The 18,211-nt window shown below is 34.9% G+C and overlaps 1 protein-coding gene across 9 annotated transcripts in view; it reads left to right on the top strand.

Annotated features, from left to right (window-relative positions):
* The window catches only part of Ppp2r2a (protein phosphatase 2 regulatory subunit Balpha), a 69,049-nt gene that overhangs the window by 6,792 nt on the left and 44,046 nt on the right, over window positions 1-18,211 (top strand). Inside the window, exon 3 of one of the 9 annotated variants that reach the window (XM_076853564.1) lies at window positions 15,939-16,282. The exons of the other annotated variants lie outside the window; for them this stretch is intronic. The gene's annotated coding sequence lies outside the window, so the exon portion shown is untranslated. The remainder of the gene's footprint in view (window positions 1-15,938; window positions 16,283-18,211) is intronic. 9 annotated transcript variants of the gene reach the window in all.

Genomic DNA, 18,211 nt, shown 5'->3' with positions numbered 1-18,211 from the left:
GGGGTTACCTTTAATTGGGTGGGAGGGAGTTGTGATTAAGAAGTGCTGGGGAGAACCTTAGGGCTGTTGTGATCTGGAAAGTGGTATTAGTATATTGTAATGTTTGTACAAAACGTTATTTTAATGTTAACATAGAATCTCTCATTTTCATATTTTATAGTCTTAAAAACTTTCCTTTTTTAAAAAAACATTTTTTATTAATTGTTTTTGGACATTTATTTATTTATTTATTTATGGTGCTGAGAATCAAACCCAGTGCCTTATACATACTAGGCAAGCTGTCTACCACTGAGCCACAACTGCAACCCCCACAAACTTTCTTTTATGGGAAATTATTTTAGGGCATGATTTTTAATTACATGAAGTCTGATTTTTATGGAACTTGGTTGCAGATGTATCTTTTCCCCTCTTTGCTTCCTGCATATTTTTGGTAGGATTTAGACTTGTGGATTAGTTCTTAGAAAATATTTTTTAAATGGTAAAGTCTGAATGAACCCCAAATAAGGACATATGTAAAATTTTGAGAAACAGATAATTATTAGGGTATCACAAATTTAATGGCTTTTAGATTCATTCCATATGTTTAATGTTACAACATAAACAGAATTTGAGATTATTTCTCTTCTGTGCTTTTTAGAGAAGTTTGCATGTTAGATTTGGGCACTGAGGGTAAGTCAGTAGAAAATGGTAGAAACCTCGGTGTTTTTTAAAGTAGTGAAGTTATCAGTTGTATTCCAAAACCCAGTGACCTGTGGCAGAGGTCTTAATAACACTCTTTTGTTTGATATCACACTCTTCCTTTAATACAGCTTTACTGCTGTATTACTATTGTGTATTACTACACTCAATGTAGTCGCTTTAAATAAGTGTAAATTTGTCCATTAAATAATATCAGTGACAGTATTTATGTAGTATTGAACAGTTTCCTTGTTTTAAGATACTAAGTTTTCTCCCATTTCCTTACTAATAAAAACTTAAGGGGCTGGAGTTGTAGGTCAGTGGTAGAGCACTTGCCTGTCACATGTGAGGCACTGGGTTCAAGTCTCAGCACCACATAAAAATAAAGGTATTGTGTTCACCTACAATTAAAAAATATATATTTTTAAAAAATTCAAAGGAATGGTGATCGAAAGCATATTAACTGATATTTTGTCTCAAGTTATGAAAACGACTTAAAATTAAGCTTTCAGTATTCAATACTCCTAACAGTAAATTAAACTTTGGAATTAGTCAAGTCTCTGAAAACTGGAATAAGTGCAATGACAATGAGATCCTTCAAATCAAAGAATTTATTTTATCAATAAAGGAGGTTCTCATTTGCACATGAAAGTGCCTCATTTAAAGTTGAGTTGGAAGAAAGGTACCTACATTTTAAGTTTCTTATGTTCTTTAATTGAAAAATTGGAGATTGGAGGTATATGTTTTAGCTAATATCCTCTGTTGTAATGTCCTTTCCCTTATCTGATGTGTTGATGGAAATTAAACAAGTTGCTTTCTTAGACTAAGGAAATACAAGTGAAAGCCTGAGCACAGATTAGATTTTCTATAAATCCCCTGCTGTATAGTCAGTATCAGGATGAGATAGCATGGCATGGCTGTGTTAAGTAATCACAGAAGCTAGCATTTTTGAGTACTTATTCATATACCAGGCAGTGTTTCAGGTGCTTTTTAAGTATTCATTCAATGATATTCACATAATTAAGTAGACATTATTGAGAAAGTTAATTTATTAACTTGTGCAGGTAGTAAAGCTGGGATCTATCTCAAATCTTAATTTTTTTTATATAATTTATTTCAGCACTTGAAATATATTCACGTGAAAGTGTGTGAGGTTGCTGGAATATGACTGGTTTATAATAGAGTTTAGTTTTTTTTTAAACTATTTTTTAGTTATAGGTGGAAACAATATTTTTATTTTATTTTATAAAATAGATTTGGGCACTGAGGGTAAATCAGTATACCGAACCCAGTGCTTCATGCATGCTAGGCAAGCATGCTACCTCTGAGCCAAAGCCCAACCCCTAATAGAGTTTAGCTGTAATCCCTACTAGGTCCCCCCACCCCACTCCCACCCCAGTGTTGGGGATTGAACCAGGGCATTCCCTTGCACATGCTAGACAAGTGCTGTACACTGAGCTATAGCCTTAGCCTTTTTTATTTTGTATTTTGAGGTAGGATCTTGCTAAGTTGGCTGAAGCTGACTTTGAACTTGAGATTCTCCTGCCTCAGCCTCCCTAGCTGCTGGGATTATAGGAGTATGCCTCCATGCCTGGCTTGCTAATGACATTTGTAAACTGAGATGTGCTATAAGTGGGTTATAAGGACTTTAGGACCTTCTGAAGTTTTATGCAAAATTGTGTTGTATGTGGTTATACATATGAATTTTTTTGGTCAGAGTCTGTAACTACTGTCAAGATATATATCATTTAGTCCAGTAGTTCTCTGTGTGTAGTCCAGCAACCCTTAAACTCATTCAAAAGATCTTCAAAGACAAAACTATTTTCATAATGATACTAAGATGATATTTGCCTTTTTTACTGTGCTGACATTTGGAGCAATGGTGAAAAAGCCATGTGGGTAAACTCATAGACATGTTCCGATTAATCAGGTAGTGGCTCCAGACAGTGCCAGTAGTCATGATCATCATTATTGCCATATACTAGCAGTTAAAAAACATTGATTTTTACTTAAGAATGTCTTTAGTGAAGCAGTAAAAGCTGTTAATTCTCAATTTAGGCATGTCTGTTGTGACAATGGAAAGCATACCTTGAGTGACGGAGCAATGTATAGTGAGTGATTGTCTGGAGGAGGGGTATCAATGCAGCTGTTTTGAGTTTTGAAATGAACTAACAGCTCTTTCCATGGAACCGTGTTTTGGGGGGCTTTCAAATCTGGTTATTCTGACCTGGAGATTTGGCATTCATTTTCTCAAATGAACAGATGACCTGTTGCTTTACTGATCAATGTTCATTGTCACTATAAAATTTGAACTTTCAGGCAACAGTTTTGGAAAATATATATCTGTCATGGGGATATTGAGGGCTTCCTAATACTTACTTCCGATTAAATCAGTAGTAATATTAATAAATACAGTTTTAGATACTGTGTAATAAAATGTGTCAACATTTGGGGGCTGGGGATGTGGCTCAAGCGGTAGCGCGCTCGCCTGGTATGCGTGCGGCCTGGGTTCGATCCTCAACACCACATACAAACAAAGATGTTGTGTCCGCCAAAAACTAAAAAATAAATGTTAAAAATTCTCTCTCTCTCCCTCTCTCACTCTCCTCTCTCACTCTTTCTAAAAAAAAAAAAAAAAAAAAAACATTTGGAAAACCTGCATTACTCAGCGAATCAGTGTTTTACAGTTGACCAGTGCATGTGATGTTATCAAATCATTCATTTTAACAAATACAAGAAAGATTGTTGGATTTTAATGTTACAGACCATTGTGTCATGCTTTGAGATTCCACAGACGTTTAAGAAATCATTGTCAAGCTGAGTATAGTATTAAAAGGGATATCCATAACTACCTGAAAAATCTATTAAAAATTCCTCCTTTCCCAACTACATACCTGAGTGAAGCTGGATTTTCTTTTTACATATAACTGACAAAACACCTTGTCAAATATTGAATACAAAAGCAATTAGGAGAGTCTTCTTATGTTAAGCCAGATGTTGGAGATTTGCAACAATGTAAAGCATTCTAGTTTGGGGGGGTATTTGGGCAGTGATATATAGTTACTTTTCTTAACATTTTTGTATTGTGTAGAGAATATTACTATTTTATAGTGAATAAACATTTTAAAATTTGAAAAGTCCTTTCATGTGCTCATATTTTAAGAGTGTAAGGGAGATCCTGCCATCAACAAAATTTGATAACTCTCAGTTTGATCTGTTAATAAATAGATTGCTTTTTAAGGAGTCTCATGAGCCACAAGATAAGTGCAGGATAGTGTATTACCACTTTCATGTGTGAATATCTACAAAGCTTTCCTTCTATAAAGGTGGAGCCTGAAATAAGAGATTATTTCAGCTTTCTCCCTTACTGTTTTTTATTTTTATTTTTTAAAGAGAGAGTGAGAGAGGAGAGAGAGAGAGAGAGAGAATTTTTTGATATTTATTTTTTAGTTATCGGCGGACACAACATCTTTCTTTGTACGTGGTGCTGAGAATCGAACCCGGGCCGCACGCATGCCAGGCGAGCGCGCTAGCTACCACTTGAGCCACATCCCAGCCCCCTTACTGTTTTTTAGATATCAAATTAGATTTACCCTAAGCTCTTTTGTCTGATCTTGGTGAGGAAGGATACCTTCAGGACTTTAAAGTACCTATTTTTAAACTTACCTCTCGTTATAGAGATTAAATGCCAATAACATATTTGCCAACACTTTAGCATTAAAATTTTTAGGATTTTTTCCCACAGTATCTCTGCTCAGGTAACAGCATTAGGTAATGCTGTTGGATCCTGATTTAATGCCATTTCTAGGCTTTCTGGTTATTGTAAGTAAGTAAATTGATGACCTTGACATTATGTGGTATTTTGAGCCCAGCATGTAGCCATTTAATGTGTTGTCTTGGAAGAAAGGCATAAAATTGGCATGGTAACTGTTTCCCAGCTCTGATAATCAAACTAATAAAAGGACTTTATATACTTTTCCTCTGTAAATCCTATTAAAGTACAGCAAACTTCTATTTTTAAATGATTGCTGAATTTCCCATTTTAACATTGTTCTATCAACTGATGCTTAAAATTTTACTTTTTTTGTGGCTATTTTCTACCCTTTTTAAAATTTCATTTAAAGCTTCACTCTTGGCATATGTGGAATCCTTGGCAAATCATTTTCAAGAATTCTATATGCCAAGTTACCAATGGTTATATTCTTGTAACCAGTTTCTGTTGATTAAATTCTCTGTGAACGTTCAATTATCAACTGTGTTTTTCTCTTCTGAAGTCTAAAAGAGCTCATGAACAATTCAGACTGTTTATGACCAATGACCTTGTTCGAGAAACTTTGCTTTAACCTGTTGTTGTGTTTATGTGCTCACTGAAACTCTTCTATTAGACTCTGAATTTTGAAGAATCAAGGATACTTTTTATGGTTATGATAGGTTTTATGGGACTAAGAGGGAATTCTTTCTTAAGAAACCTTGTAGTACTGTTCCTAATATTATATTAGAGGGATGAATCTTCTCTAAGAAATTGGACTTGACAGATTTAGTGTCTCTCCATTTCTCTTTTCTAAATTAGAAACTGCTCTCTTTCATTGGTCAAAATGTTAGAATGATATATTGGATTTTGGACCATTTGCACATTCTATACTTCATTCAGAGAAAACTAAACTCGTCAGTGGCCTGTATTAAAAGAAGCTAGGGCTGAGGATGTAGCTCCATAGGAGAATACTTGTCTAGTATGCCCAAGGCCCTGTTTTCTATCCCCAGCACCACACACACACAAAAAAAAAAAAAAAAAAAAGAAAAAAGAAAAAAAAAAAGACAAGCAGATACAGATACTAGAGTAGATAACAGGGATTGGTGGTAAAATTTTCGAAGATCTGGGACAACGTTAGAGCTGAACAATATTAACTTTTTAGAACCTGCCATTTAAGTTCACTGCAGATCTGCTCTTCTTTTTTTGTTACCTTTATTTTTTCTAGCTTACTACAGGTAAGCTGCCTAGAGTAGATGAATTTATAAGGTAGCACAGAGGAATCTTGTATTTCTTATTGACTAATAAGAGTGGGAAAGCTCTGTTTCAAGAGAAACAGGCTATTGTAGGCCATAAATCTTGTCAAATTCGCTATCTAGTGAAGTGATGCAGCATGCATGCAAAAGTGCTTACTTAGTACAGGAATTGATAGTAGTAAAGAGATTGCCTGCTCCCACTCTTTTTTTCCTCCCCTTGACATAAGAGGAATTATTTTTTCTAGAAGTAGAATCACTTCTTTAAGTATGATAGTTTTTGCTCCCTGGTGTCTTTATTTTTTATTATAAAAATATAAAGTTCATCATCCTAATCATCTTTAAAGGTATAGCTCAGTGTTAACTTTGTTTATACTATTATGAAATATAATCTCCAAAATTTTTTCATTTTACAAAACTGAAACTTAAGCCATCTCTCCCTTTCCCTTCAACTCCTGGTTGTCTCTTGCCTGCACAGTAATGAAATCACCTAATGACACATTTCTCAGAACATGTCCCCATTGTCATACAATGACTTTATGTTTGGGTTCTAAGGAGGAACAGGTAGGTACGTCCTTTAAATGATTGGGGGAGGACAGGAAGATTTCTAGGCAGAATATCAAAGAACCAGATATGAGAATATTTGAGTAGATATTGGTAATGACACAAATCTGTTATCTCAGACTGTTTGAAAACTATCACCAGTTTATCTTATAGGCTATTCCAGGATAGGATTAGATAAAATCCAAATTTCTGACTAAAATTTTACTTCATTTATTTTGTAGTTTCTGGTTTAAAATAAGAAAATCCCATGGGTTTTATAAGTCACATTCCATGACTGTAAAATTTCTTATATTAAAAGGGACAACCAGTGCATTGTTTCATATATGTTTTACTCAGCAAAGTCATCAGGATAATAGGAAAATTTGACACATACGTTGCATTTCTTTTAAATGAAATTATAGATAAAGAGTGATTAAAGATGTATTTCTTATAGCCTTTGGGGTTTTTTCCTTCACATTTTTTAGTGGTGCATAATAGCCTTACATAATGATGGAATTTGTTGTTATATATTCATAGATGCACATAGTATTTACAATAGCCTTTTGAAGTAAGCAATGCTGTTGCCATGTTATGTCGGACACTAAAGCTCAGAGAACTTGGGCAACTGTTAAACCTAAGGTTATGAGTTAGTAAAATTGATCCCTGTGCTTTTTATGCTTCTGTGTTTCTTTGTTGTGTTCAGTTTTTAGAAATACTATTTGGTTTTGTCTGTTTCTGGTTTTCCTGAAGAGGAGGTAGAGCTAAGATGAAACTTCAGTTATTCACTAAGTGACTTTGAAATAAAGTATATGTTGAATTTTCAGTGCTCTGGAGAATGTTAAGAAAATACAAAACATTGTAGGCATATTAAAAGAATGAATTTTATTGAAAATGAGCATTTTCCACAACACTTTTGCTTTTGGCATTAACCTGTCCATGCTACTATGAGATCCTTTTATAGGTTAGTGTGCTACTTGATATTGAAATGAGACTGTAGTACAAATACTTAGTTGTTTCTTGGGGTTAGATGAATGAATCATTATTTCAAGTCAAGGTAGTGCTTTCAAATGGTTATGAGTTGGAATTTATTAATATTATTGGAGTATAACTGGAAATTTCTCCAGGTGAATATTTATTAAAATCTACAAATCTTGACCCCCGCCCCCCTTTGGTGCTGGAGATTGAACTGGGACCTTGTACATACTAGGCAAGCACCCTGAGCTATATCCCCAGCCATAACCACCTTTTTTTTTTGTACTGGGATTGAACTCGGGGGTGGGGGGGTAACCGAGCCACATCCCCATCCCTATTTTTGTATTTTATTTAGAGACAGGGTCTCACTGGATTGCTTAGCACCTCACCATTGCTGATGGTAGCTTTGAACTCGAAATTCTTCTATGGCTCAGCTTCCCCAACCTCTGGGATTATAGGCACGCACCATCGCGCCTCGCCATTTTTAACAGTTTAGCAGTTCCTTAAAAGTTAAACATAGTTTTATTATCACGTGACCCAGCAATTGTACACCTAGGTGTGTATATTAAAAAATTGAAAATACTAGTACATGAATAAACAGCCTTGCTGGTAATAGCCCAGAAGTGGAAACAATTCCAATGCTTTATCAACTGTTTCATCAGAAAAGAAAATAGTGTATTTATACAATGCAGTATTATTCAGACAGAAAATAGTAATATGTGTTACAACATAGTTGAGCTTTGGAAATACTGTTCTAAGTGAGGAAGCCAGTCATGTAAGGCCATAACACATATTGTATGATTTCATTTATATGAAATGTCCAGAATAAGTGAATCTATTGGGATAAAAGGTAGATTTGTGTTTGCCAGCGGGGGCTATAGAGGGAGGGGGAAGGATTAGGAGTAGCAGGAACAATTGCCCATAGATAGAAGATTTTTTTCCAAGGGGTGATGGAAACCCCGTGCTGGAATTAAATGGTGGTGATAGTTGCATAATTCTGTGATTATACCAAAACCTGCTGAATTGTGTACTGATTTTGAAAAAATAATAACTGTTAAAAACTAAACGGGAGGATAGATGAGGTAGGAATCTCTGAAAAGAAATAAAAATTTCTTTTTATTCTCTTTTTTTAAATATATTTTTTTAATTTGTTGATAGACCTTTATTTATTTTATTTATATATGGTCCTGAGAATCGAAACCATTGCCTCACAAATGGCAGGCAAGTGTGCTACCGCTGAGCCTCAGCCCTAGGCCCTGGTCTGATTTTCTGAAAAATGAATTTCTCGAGCCAATTGAAAAAATTCTGCATTTACTAAAGAAAAAAATATTAAACTTTGCATTATTTCTGTGTCATACACAGTCTACTTGCGCATCTGGTTTTCCTGACTTTATTAATCAAATCTAGTTTATACATCTTTTTTTTCCTTTATTGACAAAGCAGTTGTTAGCAAATATTTTATATTTTGTTAACTTTTTTTTTAATCTAATAGATGCCCGTAATTGTAAATCCAAATAGTACCAGAGGTTAACGGCATCTTCATCAGTTTAAGATTTGAAGAAGGAAAATGTATTTAGAAATCCATGAATTATTACGCAAGGTCTCTAGACCCTGATTTAAAAGGATCTGGAAATGAGTTGCCCAAAAAATAGTAGTTTTTTTTTTTTTTTTTTTTAATTTGTTGTGATTTCTGTGTGAGAAAAAAATGAGTTGCTTTGAAGGTTGTACACATTTGGATTGTGCATCTAGATACACAATAATAAATGAACTGTAAATAAAGCTAAGTGAAATTTACAATAATGTTTAAGATATTCAAGTCTAAAAATAACAGTATGGCCAAGGTAGGAGGATTGCAAGTTCAAGGCCAACCTTCACAATTTTGTTGAGACCCTGTCTCAAAATAAAAAGTGATGTAGCTCAAGAGTTTATTTGCCTAGTATGCATAAGGTTCCCCAGGTTCACTTCCCAGTACTGCAAAAGAAAATTTGGTTCATTGATGTCTGGTGTATCTTTTTAATTGTTCAGTAAACACATAAGCCCTTGTATTCATGTGTCCACTATCTCTAATTCACAATCTGATTTCTTGGGAATGCTTTAACATTGTTAACTGAAGTGCATATTCCTTGTGTTGATGAGAATACAGCTTTGTTAAGTTCTTTTTTTTTTTGTAATTTTTTTTTTTTTTTTTTAGTTTTAGACAGACACAATACCTTTATTTTATTTATTTGTTTTCATGTGAAGCTGAGGATCAAATCCAGTGCCTCACACATGTAAAGCAAACACTCTACCAACTGAGCTACAACTCCAGCCCCTTCATTAAATTCTTGATATGCAGTAATTTGTTAATCTTAAGAATTTTTATTCTCTAGTAGAAAGGTAACTTTCTGATTGAAAGCATAAGATGTTTGAGTGCTCAAGAAACTGAGCTAACCACCTGTCTCAGTGCAAGTGCATTACTTGCATTATCTCATCTAATCATCTCAAATAGTCTCTGAAGACAAACTAGTACTTTCATTTTATAGTATAGGAAATTGAGGCTTGGATAAAGTAATTTGCCCAAGGTCATATTGTTAGTGAGTGGAAGAGCCAAAGAACCTTGGTTCTCCTGACTATATAAGACTATATAAGTGAAAAATAAAATCACATAATTTCACCGTTTTTAGATGACATCTGTTAACATATAAGGCTAGATATTTCCATTATAATGTTTTTTTTCTGCTGTGACTGTATATTTCTCAAACATGCACAGTTATGTATAATTGTTACATATAATTGTTTTCAGTTTAATTTATTTGAGAAGATAAATGGCTGTTTAACTGGATGTCTATCTGGTATATGTAATTTAGATTTAAGATTTTTGATGTAAATATTATGATGAATATCCTGTGAGACATCTTATTACTTATGAATATATTTAAGGGCATGGGATTTGGGTCTAAAAGGTGTCATCATCTTTTCATGGTTTATGGAATATATTGCCAAATTGCCTCAAATTGGGGTTGATTTTTTCACTTCCTCCAGCAGCAAAGGGGCAGTATTCATTTTCAGACCTTGACAATACCCAAGCACAGTATGTATTAGTCAGAAAAATATTTTCCAGTTATTTGAGCTTGTTTGTGTAGAACTGTTTCTGTCCTCTTTTTCTTTGGTGGTGCTTGCCTTTTTCTTATTCATTTGTAGTATCAGTTCTTTTTCCTCCTTTGAATTCTGCATTCTCTTTGAGGGAAGTTGTGTGGAGACTCCAAGAAGAATCATTTGGGTCTAGGAGATAATATGCGAGGAAAAGCTTTATAAGTGAAGTGATGGTGGGTAGGCAGTCTAAGGAAACAAACATTTGAGCATTGCTTTGTGCCAGTTTTCTTACCTGTGAGCTAGGGTAATTGTACTTGCCTTGATAGTCAAATGTTTAAATGGACATGAATGCTTAGTTTGAGCACATACTGAGCACTTGGAAAATTGAGTGTTGTAATTATTTAATGCCTGATTAAGATTAACAGACTTGACAACAGAATAAAAGCCCATTTCAGTCCACAAATCCAGATTAATTTATTGTTTGGAGGGTTTGGGGCACATTGATAGGCATTTTCAGTAAATATGTATTGAATTAATGAATAGCATTTGGCTTGGTTTGGTTAGGAGATTAAGTGTGGGTCCCTTTTTGTCCCTTCCCCCATCCATAACACTCTCTCTCTCTCTCTCTCTCTCTCTCTCTGTGTGTGTGTGTGTGTGTGTGTGTGTGTGTGTGTGTGTGTGTTAGGGGTGGGCTGGAGAGCATCAGAAGGTGTGCTGTCAGGGAAACCTGGTATAAGTATTGACCCTTCCTTAACTGCTGTGGTTCTGAAACCCTCTTAACTCCTTTTACTATATAAGGCAGCATTGTGAATGCGTGTAAATTCTTTACATTAGAAATACTTTCTCAGTAAGTACCCTCTTTCCTTTCCTCAGCTGTTTGTGTGATGATCCCAGTCCTATACTAGAACTTTTGAGTAGGCCAACAAATATTTAGAGCACTTCAAAAATTATACAGGAACCTGAGGAGAATAGAAAGCAAATTTTCTCATACCCACGAACATTTGAATGTCTTGAGAATCTTGCTAAAATTGCAGTTTATGCTTGTGTATTTATATCCAAGATGGAACCTATGGTTTTGCATTTCTAACCAGTTCCCAATGAGTGTTGCTCTTGTTGGTGGCAGGTAGACAGCACCTTGAGCAGCTACCAAGAAGCTTATCCTTTTTAAGGAGAAGGTAGCCCAAGTAAGGTCATATCTTAATTGTTTCACTCAGCATTTTTGATAAAACTGAGTAGATTATTGTGCTATTCTTATATCACTAACATTGTTCAATAAATGAATAAACATGCCCTTGGGAGCTTCATGCTAACCATTAAAAGTGTTTTATATTGTATTACTACATGTTAGCTATCTCTTGTTATTATATTAAATTTGTGTTTGTATTTCCGGTTTGTGCAGGTCAACATTACTAAGTAAAGATTTGCTTTTGCTAGTAATATACCTGATTCCCAGCATTGTGAAAAGGATGAATTTAAGAAATGAAACCTTAATTTTTATCTCTGTGTTGTTCTCTTTGTTTTGTTAACCTTGAAATACCTTTCAAAGTCAGGATTTCTCTTTCCTTCTCAGCCTTCTAAGCTTTGTTTTGGGTTGCTTATTTACTACTGTAGCTCATGTACGTAGTTTTTCAAAGTCAGTTTCAAAATGCTTAAAAGAAAAATTAAAAGTTTTCTGTTGGGCTGCGGTTATAGCTCAGTGGTAGAGTGCTTACTTGGCATGTGTGAGGCACTGAGTTCAATCCTCAGTGCTACCTAAAAATAAATTTTAAAAAATTGTATTCTGTCCATCTACAACTTAAAAAAAAATTAAAAAGTTTTCTGTTGCTGTTATTCTTGCATCAACTTCCCAGACTTTTTCAGTGGTTTCTTCCAGTATTTATTTTCATATTTTTAAACTGTGTTCATATAGCTGTTTTTTGCATACCAATTTTTATATCCACATATATTTTAGTATTAGCTAAAAATTGAGCTCTATCCTGCTGCCCCTCTCCCCCGATACATGCCATTTTGTCAATACTATTATATCAGTGTTCAGAGTTATAGTAGACTGCACAATGGCCTCCTAAAGGATATTTACATTGTAATCCCTGTAACCAGTGAATGTTGAGTAAATTAAGGATTTTGAGATAGAAGGATTATCTTGGATTGTCTGACCATTCCGTCAGTGTAATCTCAAGGGCCTCTGAAAGAGAGGCACGAAACTTGAGGGAAAATGAAGATGTCACAGCAGCATCAGAAGGTTGGAGTGGGGTGCAAGAAAGGGTCACAGGCCAGAGAAGTGCAGGTGGCTTCTAGGAGCTTTAAAAAAAAAAAAAAAAAAAGAAGCAAGAAAATGTATTAACTCATAGAGCTTATAGAAGGAACCAGCCCATCCCACACTTTGACTTTATCCTGGTGGAACTTGAACTTTAATTTCTGGCCTTCAGAGCTGTAAGAGAATCGATTTGTGATACTTTAAACCACCAAATTTGTGCTCATTTATTATAGCAGCCATAGAAACTTAATGCAAGAATAGATGTTATTAATGTTCATAGAAATACTGTATATTGTTGCTATTAAATAAGTTATGATTTTATTTTCTAGTATGCTATCGTTTTCTCTATATAAATAGTAATCACCTTATTTATTTTATTTTTTTAATCTACCATTACTCTTTTCTTTCTGTACCTTTCAATGTAATTTTCTGCATGGCCAAAAGAATCAGCTTGTGTTCTTCCTGGTATTCTCCAGGAATTTTTCTGGAGTGATGAGCTCATTTTTTTGTGAATATGTCACTTCACTCTTCTATCTACTATTGTGTATGATTGGAATATTCTGTACTAAAATTTTTTAAATAGCAGTTTATGCTGATACCCAATTTAGATGGAATACCACAGGGTCCATCCTAACTTCCCCATTCTATATTTGTATCTCACTTTTCCCACAGTAACAACCCTAGTTCTCAGCCCTGTAACTATCTTTAGTCAGGATATAAAGATATAAAAGAACCTGGATCTATTAATATTAAGCCAGTGAACTAACCCTGAATTTCTGTGTCCTATTGGAACTTCTTATGTGAGATAACATTTTTTTTTATTATGGTAAGATTTGCATTTAAAAAAATATTTCTTAGTTGTAGATGGACACAGTGTGTTTATTTAATTTATTTATTTTTATGTGGTGCTGATGACCGAACTCAGTGCCTCATATGTGCTAGGGAAGCACTCTGCCACTGAGCTATAACCCCAGACCCAAGATTTGCCATTTTTAAATGTACAATTCAGTAGCATTGAATACATATACATTGTTGTACAGCTATCTGTGCTTTTATCATCTTCCTAAATAATCTCACCTCCACCCCAATTCCTCTGTTCTCCAGCCCCGGATAACCCAGGTCTACTTACTATTCATCTTGCTATTCCAGGTACCTCAGTTAAGTGTAATCATGCATTATTTGTTCTTTTGTGACTGGCTTATTTCATTTAGCATTAATGTTCTTAAGGTTCAACCATGTAGCACGAATCAGAATTTCTTTTTTATGACTGAATACAATTCATCATTCATGTATACCACATTTTGCTTATTCATCTATTGGTAGATGTTTTCATTGCTTCCATCTTTTGGCTGTTTAGCTAGTGCTGCTCTGAACATTGTAGTTCAGATATATGTTCAAGTCCAAGCTTTGAATTCTTTTAGTGTGTACCTGGAAGTACAGTTAATGCTTCATACAGTAATTCTGTTTAACTTTTTTAGGAATCTTAATGTTTTCCAAAGCAGCTACACCATTTGAAATTCTCACTTAGCAATAACAAGGGTTACAGTTTTTTCTTCACATTCTCTCCAACACTGATTTTTTTGTTTTTTTAAAATAGCTATCCTAATGTGTATGAAGTATTATCTCATTGTGGTTTTGATTTAGCATTTCCTTAATGGTTAATTATATTGAGCATCTTTTGTTCTTATTCATGGTCTTGGCAACCTTATCAAAAATCACTCCACCATTTATGTGAGTTTATTTCTGTATTCTGTTTAGTGGGTAGAATCCATTGTGTGGATTTTTCTAATTGGAGTGGTTGTCCTGAGGATTTTGATGGTCTTCTAATCCATGAACATACAATGTCTTTTCTTTTCTTTTTTTTTTTTTTTAATATTTATTTTTCAGTTTTTGGCGTACACAACATCTTTGTTTGTATGTGGTGCTGAGGATCGAATCCCGGGCCACACGCACGCCAGGCAAGCGCGCTACCGCTTGAGCCACATCCCCAGCCCCATAGAATGTCTTTTCATTTAATGTGTCTTCATTTTCTTTTAGCAGCTTTTTTTTTTTTTTTTAATCAGTATAGAGTTCCTTAGATAAGTTTATTCCTAAGTACTTTATTCATTGCGATGCTTTTGTAAGTAGAATTGTTCTCTTAATTCTCTTTTAAGGTTGTTCATTGTTATGTAAAATGCAACTGTTTTGGTGTGTTAATTTGTGTTTTTCAACTTTGTGATGATAACAAATAACCTTATTGTTTGAGCCAATTGCTAAAATGCTTTCCCTTTGACATATCACCTAGAAATCTGGTGAGATCATGTTTGACCCTTGACACTCTACTGTACTTGTATCTGTACAGTATAACTACTTGGGTAGGTTAGGTCCTGTGTGGTAGCCATCTGTTAGATGTATTTGTGTTGATAACCTTCTTAATTCTGTTTCCTAAGTATTCATCAGTAGAGGACAAACTAAATTCTGGTTATCCAGCTGGCTATACATTTTTGTCAGTTTCAGAGAGAACATTTATTGCCACTTGATTCTCTTTGATTCTACCTTTCTTGTCCCTCTTATCAGTATTCTTATGGTTGGTTTCCACTGCTAAGCGTGTAGTTGGGTAGATTTTATATTAGTGCATGATTTGTTAATCCTGCTGCACAGCTGTAGGAACATTGTAAAATGTTACTGTGCTCATTAAGTTTTGTATTTAGGAATTTTTCAAACTAAGTTTAAACGAATGTTTTGAACAGCTTTAGTGGCACTGAAGTTTTTTCAGAAATCAATGGTTACTATAGAAGAAAATATCTTGGAAATTGATGGTGTGGATTAAAACATCTTTGCTTTATCCAACAATAGAATTGAACTGTGTGGCTAGGAAAACTACCATTTTATTCCTACCATATTTATTCAAACAGAGTCTTTTAAAGAATGTGTAAAGTGCCTTACTTAAATAACTGTTGATTTCTGGTGGAGGATGGTGATCCAAGCCCATGTGTTAAAACAAACAGACAAACACATGCTGAAATGACCAACAAGCATAATGGGGAGAGTTCAGTATCCTTGGAAACCCTGGAAGAGTGCCATAACTAAGCTGAAAAGAATTTGGCAGGAAATAGTACAAACGAGAATTGTTGGGGGCAACATTGCTGACTGCCTTAGTGTTCATTTATGTGGTTTAGAAGCCCTCTTGGGGAGTAAGAAAAAGGACCTATATTGAATTGTAAGAGTTAGAATTAAAGGGTGCTCCATAGGGCAGTTGGTTGATGTAAGGTTTTGTATTTGGAAGCAGGAATTAAAAACTGCACAGCTTAGAATGACTCTCACCAAGGGGGAAATGACCAGCAGAAAGGAACTGGCTACCCAAGCTGGCAGGAAAGAGATTCTTAGCTGTGAAGCACAGATTTGAAACTTCTCTGAAGCTGCCTTTTTTGATTTACAGTACTACTTACTTCCTGGCCACATGCTTATTACTGGATCTATAACCCGACCAAGAAGTATGATAGGCAGCCTCTAAGTTGGCCTCAGTGAAATACTGCCTTCTGGTATTCATCTCCTTATGTGATTCCCTCCCTTGGATCTGCAAGTATGGCAAAAGTGATGGGAAGTCTCTTATGAGATGAGGTTACAAAAAGCCTTTGGCTTGTGTTGGACTGCCTTCTTCCACTTGCTCTGAGGGAACCAGCTCTAATTTTTGTGAGCTTCGCTGTGGAGTTCATATGGCGAAGAACTGATGTCCCTGGCCAGCGGCCAGTGAAGACCTGATGCCTGCCAAAAGTCACATGTGTAAGTTTAGAAATGGATCCTTCGCCATCCAGTCAAGCTTTGACATGACAGCAGTTCAGCTCAACACATTGACTGCAGCCTTCTGAGAAACTAAACTGGAGATCCCAGCTTAATCACATCTAGATTCCTGACCCACAGAAACTATGAGATAATAAATGTTTTGTTAGGCTGCTACCTTTTGAATGATTTGTTAAGCTGCTCAATACTTGAGCTATATGGGGTGTAATAATGTAAATATTTTTCCTCTTAGGTCTGAGAGGTTTGAACTTAGCTCTAATCAGATTGAACCCAGTATGTTTCTTAACATTACACAAACATGGGCCTTTCACTTTGAGGATACATACACAAAATGATAGAGACAGATTCAGAAGTGTAAAATAAATGACTAGTATGAGCAAGTGATTTCCTATGAATTAGACTTACTGCTAAAAACAAGAAAAACTGTTGAAATTTAAGGAAAAAACCAGTGTTTTCCAGGAGGCTGATGGGCATTTAACAGGATGGGTAGAGCAGGAAAGATTTGAGTGAAATGTGTGATTCTTGACTGTTGACTTTTTGGAGGCAGGTAGCTGCAGAACGTTAGAAATATTCCCAATTATGAAAGAAAAAAAAAATGAAAAGTTTAACAAAACTATAAGAAACACAAAATTTGTCCAGCATATAACAAAGTTCAGTATGAGAGGCCAGAACATACAGATAAAAGATAAAGTCAGAAAAACAGTAAAAAAAATTTCCTAAGTCAAAGACAACAGATCAAAAGGCGCATGGAATGCTGCTGACATTTTATGAACACTTATTTTTGCCAACTATTTGGCATGTTGAAACTCATTCAATATTCCCTACAACCCCTATGTGATAGGTCCTTTTAATATTTTTCTCTTAACAGATAAGTAAAGCCTGGACAAAATAAAGGACATCTATACTTAAGAATAACAATGGATTTTTGAATTTTAGCATATAGAAGTAGTGCGTGAATGCAGTGAAGAAGCAAATACCTGCAAAAGAAAGTGTATTACGTTAGGATTATATGTCCTCTGTAATTAAATGCTAGGATTATTCTGTCCAGTATGGTGGTCATGAAGCATGTGTGGCTCTTAACCTTTACTTAAATTAAATAAAGTATGTTCATTTCCATTGTCATAGGAAGTTGGACAGTGCTGTATTAAAAGATGATAGAGAGGCATTCAAAGAACTCTGAGGGAAAATTATTTATAACCTAAGAATGACAACTAGGTGAAGTTGTCCTTTACATAGGCAGGACAAAGTGGCTATTTTTTTTTTTTTTTTTTTTTTTAAAGTCTTTCAGTGACTCAAAGAATATCACTCAGGTACTTTCGGGGTTTGGGGACTGCTACTCTCATTATATCCAGCAGAGAAGTTAGCATGATGAGTCAGTTTCAAAATTGTTTTAACTCTTTCCATCCTGTTTCCCAGAATAGCTCAAGGCATATAAAGGTAGGGGAAAGTCTTCATCTGTGGCAGATAGTAAGAAGGTGCCCTTTTTATAAACCAAATTTCAGACTGTTGGAGCAGTACGTTTATCTGTGACTCCTTTTGGAAAAATTGTCTTTGCCTAGCTTTCAGAAATATTCTTCCTACCTCACCAGCAGTTCCTGTGCATTCATTTCCTTGCTACCTGGTTCTTCTTCATCTGCTAAATATAGGTGAGCTCAAGCTTTAATCCCCAGACCAAATTTTTGGTTTTGTCTATCTTCACTAGTAAATTACCTTTAAAATGTCAAATATTTTCATTAAATTGATGATATCCTATTATATCTTCTTTTCCCTAAATGGCTTTCAAAGTTATCTAGCTTCTACTGTATGACATTTGTACTTGCACGTCCAGTCAAAATCTATACCAAAGATGTGAAAATGGAATATTAAGCTACCCTTGGCCCCAAACATGCTCTTTCCTTGTCTTTTTCAGTG

The sequence above is a fragment of the Callospermophilus lateralis genome, chromosome 4 (genome assembly GCF_048772815.1).
Source record: "Callospermophilus lateralis isolate mCalLat2 chromosome 4, mCalLat2.hap1, whole genome shotgun sequence".
Lineage (NCBI taxonomy): Eukaryota > Metazoa > Chordata > Mammalia > Rodentia > Sciuridae > Callospermophilus > Callospermophilus lateralis.
This window is presented reverse-complemented; position numbering and strand designations above follow the sequence as displayed.